The sequence below is a fragment of the Lampetra planeri genome, unplaced genomic scaffold (assembly GCF_965212315.1).
Source record: "Lampetra planeri unplaced genomic scaffold, kcLamPlan1.2.h2 scaffold_878, whole genome shotgun sequence".
NCBI classification, from domain to species: domain Eukaryota; kingdom Metazoa; phylum Chordata; class Hyperoartia; order Petromyzontiformes; family Petromyzontidae; genus Lampetra; species Lampetra planeri.
The window spans coordinates 25168-36755 of record NW_027615700.1 but is presented as its reverse complement, the minus strand read 5'-3'; positions in this window follow the sequence as shown (position 1 = coordinate 36755).

The window sequence follows — 11588 nt, the reverse complement described above, 5'->3', positions numbered from 1 at the left end:
CACACAGAGACCCATAGACTCACACAGAGACCCATAGACTCAAACAGAGACCCGTAGACTCACACAGAGACCCACAGACTCACACAGAGACCCACAGACTCACACAGAGACCCACAGACTCAAACAGAGACCCACAGACTCACAGAGACCCACAGACTCACACAGAGACCCGTAGACTCACAGAGACCCACAGACTCACACAGAGACCCATAGACTCACAGAGACCCACAGACTTACACAGAGACCCATAGACTCACAGACACCCACAGACTCAAACAGAGAGCCACAAACTCACACAGAGACCCACAGACTCACACATAAACCCATAGACTCACACAGAGACCCGTAGACTCACGCAGAGACCCATAGACTCACACAGAGACCCATAGACTCACACAAAGACCCATAGCCTCACACAGAGACCCATAGACTCACGCAGAGACCCATAGACTCACACAGAGATCCACAGACTCACACAGAGACCTATAGACTCACACAGAGACCCATAGACTCACATAGAGACCTGTAGACTCACACAGAGACCCATAGCCTCACACAGAGACCCGTAGACTCACGCAGAGACCCATAGACTCACACAGAGACCCATAGACTCAAACAGAGACCCATAGCCTCACACAGAGACCCGTAGACTCACGCAGAGACCCATAAACTCACACAGAGACCCATAGACTCACACAGAGACCTGTAGACTCACACAGAGACCCACAGACTCACACAGAGACCCATAGCCTCACACAGAGACCCGTAGACTCACGCAGAGACCCGTAGACTCACACAGAGACCCACAGACTCACACAGAAACCCACAGACTAACACAGAGACCTATAGACTCACACAGAGACCCATAGACTCACACAGAGACCCACACACTCACACAGAGACCCACAGACTCACACATAAACCCATAGACTCACACAGAGACCCATAGCCTCACACGGAGACCCATAGACTCACACAGAGACCCGTAGACTCACGCAGAGACCCATAGACTCATACAGAGACGTGTAGACTCACACAGAGACCCACAGACTCACAGAGAGACCCACAGACTCACACAGAGACCCACAGACTCAAACAGAGACCCACAGACTCACAGAGACCCACAGACTCACACAGAGACCCGTAGACTCACAGAGACCCACAGACTCACACAGAGACCCATAGACTCACAGAGACCCACAGACTTACACAGAGACCCATAGACTCACAGACACCCACAGACTCAAACAGAGAGCCACAAACTCACACAGAGACCCACAGACTCACACATAAACCCATAGACTCACACAGAGACCCGTAGACTCACGCAGAGACCCATAGACTCACACAGAGACCCATAGACTCACACAAAGACCCATAGCCTCACACAGAGACCCATAGACTCACGCAGAGACCCATAGACTCACACAGAGATCCACAGACTCACACAGAGACCCATAGACTCACACAGAGACCCATAGACTCACATAGAGACCTGTAGACTCACACAGAGACCCATAGCCTCACACAGAGACCCGTAGACTCACGCAGAGACCCATAGACTCACACAGAGACCCATAGACTCACACAGAGACCCATAGACTCAAACAGAGACCCATAGCCTCACACAGAGACCCGTAGACTCACGCAGAGACCCATAAACTCACACAGAGACCCATAGACTCACACAGAGACCTGTAGACTCACACAGAGACCCACAGACTCACACAGAGACCCATAGCCTCACACAGAGACCCGTAGACTCACGCAGAGACCCGTAGACTCACACAGAGACCCACAGACTCACACAGAAACCCACAGACTAACACAGAGACCTATAGACTCACACAGAGACCCATAGACTCACACAGAGACCCACAAACTCACACAGAGACCCACAGACTCACACATAAACCCATAGACTCACACAGAGACCCATAGCCTCACACGGAGACCCATAGACTCACACAGAGACCCGTAGACTCACGCAGAGACCCATAGACTCATACAGAGACGTGTAGACTCACACAGAGACCCACACTCACACAGAGACCCATAGACTCACGCAGAGACCCATAGACTCATGCAGAGACCCGTAGACTCACGCAGAGACCCATAGACTCACGCAGAGACCCATAGCTTCACACAGAGACCCATAGACTCACGCAGAGATCCACAGACTCACACAGAGACCCACCATCAGGCAACAGACATATTTGGGTGTATTATGGTGATGCTCGTTGTGGTTCCTGGCGAAACGTCGTACTCAGATTGTAAATGTTGGAGTCCTTTTACTCTCCAACACACAGCCGGCGAGTGCTGTCCGAGTCACGTCGTGAGAGGTTCTGTTAGCGTGACTAACTCCCTTGCTAATCGGCCGTGTCGGGTGGTGGCGGCGGGTTTCACGACACAACACATTTATAGTCGCGGGATCGAAGCCCAAACAAAAAAAATTAACCCGTAAAAACAAAGTTTTTCACTCTAAATCCTTTATATGCGTGGCGGCTAGAGTCCTCTCGTCCTCTGGCTTGAGATGGCTGCCACCTATGGGTCAGATGATTGCCTGCCACCATTAAGCAATTGGTAATTACATATAATTTATTTTTCCCCTAAAAAGTGTAAAATTTTGGAAAAAAAGTTTCACGAAAATAAATTGTCACGCACAACGAGTCTGTGTGCAAAATGTCAGCTCGATTGGATCACGGGAAGTGGGGTTAAAAAACGACCGAAAGATTTGCACGGTCGTAAGCGCGCAAGCGAGCACGCAAGCGAACTTAATATAAAGGATTTAAAAACCGTCGGAACCCGTTGAACGGAGAGCGCCGCTGACGAAGATTCCCTTTTTCTTGATTCTTTCGGTAAAGTCACGTAGAAGGGAAATAATAAAATAATAAAAATAAAACATAAAATACTATTTAAAGCTTTCGTGACTGCAGGGATTCATCTGCTTGGTTCTTTCGGTAAAGTCACGTAGAAGGGAAATAATAAAATAATAAAAATATAACATAATAAAATACAAATCTCACGACGTTTCGGCCACAACGCAAGCAGCCGTCCTCGGGTGAAGAACAGGTCTGTCGATAAGACAGCGTCTGAATTCATTCTTATCGACAGACCTGTTCTTCACCTGAGGACGGCTGCTTGCGTTGTGGCCGAAACGTCGTGAGAATTATTTTATGTTTTATTTGCATTATTTTATTATTTCCCTTCTACGCGACGTTTACCGAAAGAAGCAAGAAGATGAATTTTATTTAATTATGTTTTATTTTTATTATTTTATTATTTCCCTTCTACGCGACTTTTACCGAAAGAACCAAGAAGTTGAATTTTATTTCATTATGTTTTATTTTTATTATTTTATTATTTCCCTTCTACGCGACTTTACCGAAAGAAGCAAGAAGTTGAATTTGATCTCATTATGTTTTATTTTTATTATTTTATTATTTCCCTTCTACGCGACTTTACCGAAAGAAGCAAGAAGATGAATTTTATTTCATTATGTTTTATTTGTATTATTTTATTATTTCCCTTCTACGCGACTTTTACCGAAAGAACCAAGAAGATGAATTTTATTTCATTATGTTTTATTTTTATTATTTTATTATTTCCCTTCTACGCGACTTTACCGAAAGAACCAAGAAGTTGAATTTTATTTCATTATGTTTTATTTTTATTATTTTATTATTTCCCTTCTACGCGACTTTACCGAAAGAACCAAGAAGTTGAATTTTATTTCATTATGTTTTATTTTTATTATTTTATTATTTCCCTTCTACGCGACTTTTACCGAAAGAACCAAGAAGATGAATTTTATTTCATTGTTTTATTTTTATTATTTTATTATTTCCCTTCTACGCGACTTTTACCGAAAGAACCAAGAAGATGAATTTTATTTCATTATGTTTTATTTGCATTATTTTATTATTTCCCTTCTACGCGACTTTACCGAAAGAACCAAGAAGTTGAATTTGATCTCATTATGTTTTATTTTTATTATTTTATTATTTCCCTTCTACGCGACTTTTACCGAAAGAACCAAGAAGTTGAATTTTATTTCATTATGTTTTATTTTTATTATTTTATTATTTCCCTTCTACGCGACTTTTACCGAAAGAACCAAGAAGTTGAATTTTATTTCATTATGTTTTATTTTTATTATTTTATTATTTCCCTTCTACGCGACTTTACCGAAAGAACCAAGAAGTTGAATTTTATTTCATTATGTTTTATTTGCATTATTTTATTATTTCCCTTCTACGCGACTTTACCGAAAGAACCAAGAAGTTGAATTTTATTTCATTATGTTTTATTTTTATTATTTTATTATTTCCCTTCTACGCGACTTTACCGAAAGAACCAAGAAGTTTAATTTTATTTCATTATGTTTTATTTTTATTATTTTATTATTTCCCTTCTACGCGACTTCTACCGAAAGAACCAACACGAAGAACAACAACAACAAAGTCACAGGTGCTATAGGCCTGTTTCGTGACGGGCACACCACGTGACCTCAGGTCACCGGCTGAGCGACCACGTGGCGTCGGGCGGGTTGATGGCGGGCGGTTTGTGAATCATCCACAAAAAAAAAAACCCTTCGCTGAGCAATTAGACCGGCAACGGGAGGAAACCCGCGCCGAGCAAACAAAGGCAACGAACGCATCGTCTCGAGGCTTGGGTGTAAAGGTTCAAAATAAAGTTTGAAGTTGAGAAAAAATAATTTGAAAAAAAAACCTTCGTGCCAACTCCTAAAATGTGGTGTCACGTGATGGGGCGCCAGGAATTGTGTTTGCAACAATAATGATCATTCTGTGTTTTAGTTAAAGGGAGACTCGTAGAGACGCACCTTTGAAGTACATTATCGTCGTCTTGAGTTTTAAAAGAAGTTGTAAATCCAGATGCAGGAGTCACACTGTGAGTGTGTGTGTCTCTGAGTGTGTGTGTCTCTGAGTGTGTCTCTGAGTGTGTCTCTGTGTGTGTCTCTGAGTGTGTCTGTGTCTCTGTGTGTCTCTGTGTGTGTCTCTGAGTGTGTCTGTGTGTGTGTGTCTGAGTGTGTGTGTCTCTGAGTGTGTCTCTGTGTGTGTCTCTTAGTGTGTGCGTCTCTCAGCGTGTGTCTGTGTCTCTGTGTGTGTGTCTCTGTGGCAAGCGTCGTGGTGACGTCACCGCCACTTAGTGGCGAATGGCGGTTGTTGTTGTTGTGTGTCTCTGTGTGTGTCTCTAAGTGTGTGTGTCTCTCAGTGTGTGTGTGTCTCTGAGTGTGTCTCTGTGTGTGTGTGTCTCTGAGTGTGTGTGTGTCTCTCAGTGTGTCTCTGAGTCTGTGTGTGTCTCTCAGTGTGTCTCTGAGTGTGTGTGTGTCTCTCAGTGTGTCTCTGAGTGTGTGTCTGAGTGTGTGAGTGTGTCTATGTGCGTGTCTGTGTGCATGTGTGTGTCTCTGAGTGTGTGTGTCTCTGAGTGTGTGTGTTTCTGAGTGGGTGTGTCTCTGTGTGTGTCTCTGTGTGTGTCTCTGAGTGTGTCTCTGAGTGTGTGTGTCTCTAAGTGTGTGTGTCTCTCAGTGTGTCTCTGAGTCTGTGTGTGTCTCTCAGTGTGTATCTGAGTGTGTGTGTCTCTGAGTGTGTCTCTGTGTCTGTGTGTGTGTCTCTGTGTGTGTCTCTGAGTGTGTCTCTGAGTCTGTGTGTGTCTCTCAGTGTGTCTCTGAGTGTGTGTGTGTCTCTGAGTGTGTCTCTGAGTGTGTCTCTGAGTGTGTGTGTCTCTAAGTGTGTGTGTGTCTCTCAGTGTGTCTCTGAGTCTGTGTGTGTCTCTCAGTGTGTCTCTGAGTGTGTGTGTGTCTCTGAGTGTGTCTCTGAGTGTGTGTCTGAGTGTGTTAGTGTGTCTATGTGCGTGTCTGTGTGCATGTGTGTGTGTAGGTGCGGTAGTGTAGTGGCTAGCGCTACGCGGCGCTATGAACCTGGCGACCCGGGTTCGATTCCCGCTCACCGCCAACACCCAGTGACGATTATCTTAACCGGTCCTGGGCCTCCCCTAGGTCGACTCAGCCTCAAACGAGAACCCGATGCGGTGTGTAGTAAACATCGCCACTGGGGAGACAAAGTCTGCTACTCGCTTGACAGCACTTGCCCTCAGCAGTCCCTGAAGAGGCTACACGGGGGACCTTTGTCTCTGTTTTAACGCTCACCCGAGTCAAAGTGTAAAAAGCTAAAACTACTAAAACGAAACTATTTTTATTTCGCCAGGCGAAGCCCGCTGTGACCACGTGGCTCTCTCTCTTATCTTTTTTGTTAAATTCAGAAGCTACCTGGCCACGTGATGGCTCAAGCACGTGGGCTGATCGTCACGTGGTGAATGTATATAGCGGCAGCCGAATCATCTTAAAGGGAAGATATGCATAGAGACCCATAGAGATACATAGAGACCCATAGAGATACATAGAGACCCTTAGAGATACATAGAGACCCATAGAGATACATAGAGACCCATAGAGATACATAGAGACCCATAGAGATACATAGAGATACATAGAGACCCATAGAGATACATAGAGACCCATAGAGATACACAGAGACACGTAGAGATACATAGAGACCCATAGAGATACGTAGAGACACGTAGAGATACATAGATACCCATAGAGACCCATAGAGATACATAGAGACCCATAGATATACACAGAGACCCATAGAGATACACAGAGACACGTAGAGATACAGAGAGACCCATAGAGATACATAGAGATACATAGAGATACATAGAGACCCATAGAGATACATAGAGACACGTAGAGATACATAGAGACACATAGAGATACATAGAGACCCATAGAGATACACAGAGACCCATAGAGATACATAGAGACCCATAGAGATACACAGAGACCCATAGAGATACATAGAGACCCATAGAGATACATAGAGATACATAGAGATACATAGAGACCCATAGAGATACATAGAGATACATAGAGATACATAGAGACCCATAGAGATACATAGAGACCCATAGAGATACATAGAGACCCGTAGAGATACACAGAGACCCATAGAGATACATAGAGATACATAGAGATACATAGAGACCCATAGAGATACATAGAGACCCATAGAGATACATAGAGATACATAGAGATACATAGAGACCCATAGAGATACATAGAGACCCATAGAGATACATAGAGACCCGTAGAGATACACAGAGACCCATAGAGATACATAGAGACACGTAGAGATACATAGACACCCATAGAGACCCATAGATATACATAGAGATACATAGAGATACATTGAGATACACAGAGACCCATAGAGATACATAGACACCCATAGAGACCCATAGAGATACATAGAGACCCATAGAGATACATAGATATACATAGAGATACATAGAGACACGTAGAGATACACAGAGACACATAGAGATACATAGAGACCCATAGAGATACACAGAGACCCATAGAGATACATAGAGATACATAGAGATACATAGAGACCCATAGAGATACACAGAGACACGTAGAGATACATAGAGACCCATAGAGATACACAGAGACACGTAGAGATACAGAGACACGTAGAGATACATAGAGACCCATAGAGATACATAGAGATACATAGAGACCCATAGAGATACATAGAGATACATAGAGATACACAGAGACCCATAGAGATACATAGAGACCCATAGAGATACATAGAGACCCATAGAGATACACAGAGACCCATAGAGATACATAGAGACCCATAGAGATACATAGAGATACATAGAGATACATAGAGACCCATAGAGATACATAGAGACCCATAGAGATACATAGAGACCCATAGATATGCATAGAGACACGTAGAGATACATAGAGACCCATAGAGATACATAGAGACCCATAGAGATACATAGAGACCCATAGAGATACATAGAGACCCATAGAGATACATAGAGATACATAGAGACCCATAGAGATACATAGACACCCATAGAGACCCATAGATATACATAGAGATACACAGAGACACATAGAGATACATAGAGACACATAGAGATACATAGAGACCCATAGAGATACATAGAGACCCATAGAGATACATAGAGACCCATAGAGATACATAAAGACCCATAGAGATACATAGAGACCCATAGAGATACACAGAGACCCATAGAGATACATAGAGACCCATAGAGATACACAGAGACCCATAGAGATACATAGAGACCCATAGAGATACATAGAGACCCATAGAGATACACAGAGACCCATAGAGATACATAGAGACCCATAGAGATACACAGAGACCCATAGAGATACACAGAGACCCATAGAGATACATAGAGACCCATAGAGATACACAGAGACCCATTGAGATACACAGAGACCCATAGAGATACATAGAGACCCATAGAGATACATAGAGCCCCATAGAGATACATAGAGACACGTAGAGATACATAGAGACCCATAGAGATACATAGAGAAACATAGAGACCCATAGAGATACATAGAGACACGTAGAGATACATAGAGACACGTAGAGATACATAGAGATACATAGAGACACGTAGAGATACATAGAGACACGTAGAGATACATAGAGACACGTAGAGATACATAGAGATACATAGAGACACATAGAGATACATAGAGATACATAGAGACCCATAGAGATACATAGAGACACATAGAGACCCATAGAGATACATAGAGACACGTAGAGAAACATAGAGACCCATAGAGATACATAGAGACACATAGAGATACATAGAGACACGTAGAGACACGTAGAGATACATAGAGACCCATAGAGATACATAGAGACACATAGAGATACATAGAGATACATAGAGACACGTAGAGATACATAGAGACCCATAGAGATACATAGAGACCCATAGAGATACATAGAGACCCATAGAGATACATAGAGACCCATAGAGATACATAGAGACCCATAGAGATACATAGAGACCCATAGAGATACATAGAGACCCATAGAGATACATAGAGACCCATAGAGATACATAGAGAAACATAGAGACCCATAGAGATACATAGAGATACATAGAGACACGTAGAGACACGTAGAGATACACAGACACCCATAGAGATACATAGAGACCCATAGAGATACACAGAGACACGTAGAGACACATAGAGATACATAGAGACACGTAGAGACACGTAGAGATACATAGAGACCCATAGAGATACATAGAGACACATAGAGATACATAGACACCCATAGAGACCCATAGAGACCCATAGAGATACATAGAGGCCCATAGAGATACATAGACACCCATAGAGACCCATGGAGACCCATAGAGATACATAGACACTGTGTGTGTACTGTGTGTGTGTGCTGTGTGTGTACTGTGTATACTGTATGTGTGTACAGTGTGTGTACTGTATGTGTGTGTACAGTGTGTGTGTACTGTGTGTGTGTACAGTGTGTGCACTGTATGTGTGTGTACTGTGTGTGTACTGTGTGTACTGTGTGTGTACTGTGTATACTGTATGTGTGTACAGTGTGTGTACTGTGTGTGTGTGTGTGCAATGTGTGTGTGTGTACTGTGTGTACTGTATGTGTGTGTACTGTGTGTGTACTGTACGTGTGTGTGTGTACAGTGTGTGTACTGTGTGTGTACTGTGTTTGTGTACTGTGTGTGTACTGTGTGTGTACAGTGTGTGCACTGTATGTGTGTGTACTGTGTATACTGTATGTGTGTGCTGTGTGTGTACTGTACGTGTGTGTACAGTGTGTGTAATGTGTATGTGTGTACTGTGTGTGTACTGTATGTGTGTGTACTGTGTGTGTGTACTGTGTGTGTGTACGTGCGTGTGTACTGTATGTGTGCGCGCGCGCGCGCTGAACTTCTTTCGCGCCGTACGTCGCCAGGCGCTGCGAATGTGAGTGGCGCGACCTCGAGCCGAGTGACCGCGAGACGCTGTTGACACAACACGTGGGGCCGACACGTGCCGGCAACCGGGTGGACTGTGTTGACTGTGTTGACTGTGTTGACACGTGCGAGGCAACGCGCTGCTGTTGTGTGTGTGTGGGGTGTAGAGTGAGTGGGTGAGGTGTGCGGGTGAGGTTGTGAGTGGGTGGGGCGTGGGTGAGGTTGTGAGTGAGTGAGTGGGTGAGGTTGTGAGTGAGTGGGGTTGTGAGTGGGTGAGGTTGTGAGATGTTGACCACACACACACACACACCGCACACTCACCACACACACTACACCACACACACACCACACTCTCACACCAAACACACACACCACATACACACACAACACACACAACACACACACCACACACACACAACACACAGCACACACACACCACACACACACTACACACACACCACACACACCACACGCACACACCACACACACACACAACACATCCACACACTCACCACACACACACCACACACACACTACACACACCACACACACACCACACCACACACACTACACCACACACACTACACCACACACACCACACACACACACCACACACACACCACACACACTACACCACACACACCACACACACACACCACACACACACCACACTCACTACACCACACACACCACACACACTACACCACACACACACCACACACAGCACACACACACAGCACACACACACAGCAAACACACAGCACACTCACTACACCACACACACACACACACACCACACACTCACTACACCACACACACCACACACACACACCACACACACACCACACTCACTACACCACACACACCACACACACACACCACACACACACCACACTCACTACACCACACACACCACACACACACCACACACAGCACACACACACAGCACACACACAGCAAACACACAGCACACACACACACCACACACACACCACACACACACACCACATACATACACCACACACACACCACACACACTACACCACACACACTACACCACACACACTACACCACACACACCACACTCTCACACCACACACACACAACACACACAACACACACAACACACACACAACACACAGCACACACACACAACACACACACTACACACACACCACACACACCACACACGCACCACACACACCACACACACTACACACACACACACCACACACACACCACACACAGCACACACACACAGCACACACACAGCACACACACACCACACAGCACACACACACCACACACACACACCACACACACACGACACACACAGCACACACACACAGCACACACACACACCACACACACCACACACACACCACACAGCACACACACACTACACACACACCACACAGCACACACACACTACACACACACACCACACACACACACCACACACACACAACACACAGCACACACACACAGCACACACACAGCACACACACCACACACACCACACACACACCACACAGCACACACACACTACACACACACCACACAGCACACACACACTACACACACACACCATACACACACAACACACACACCACACACACACACCACACACAACACACACACACAACACACAGCAAACACACAGCAAACACACACCACTCTCACACCACACACACACAACACACACACACCAC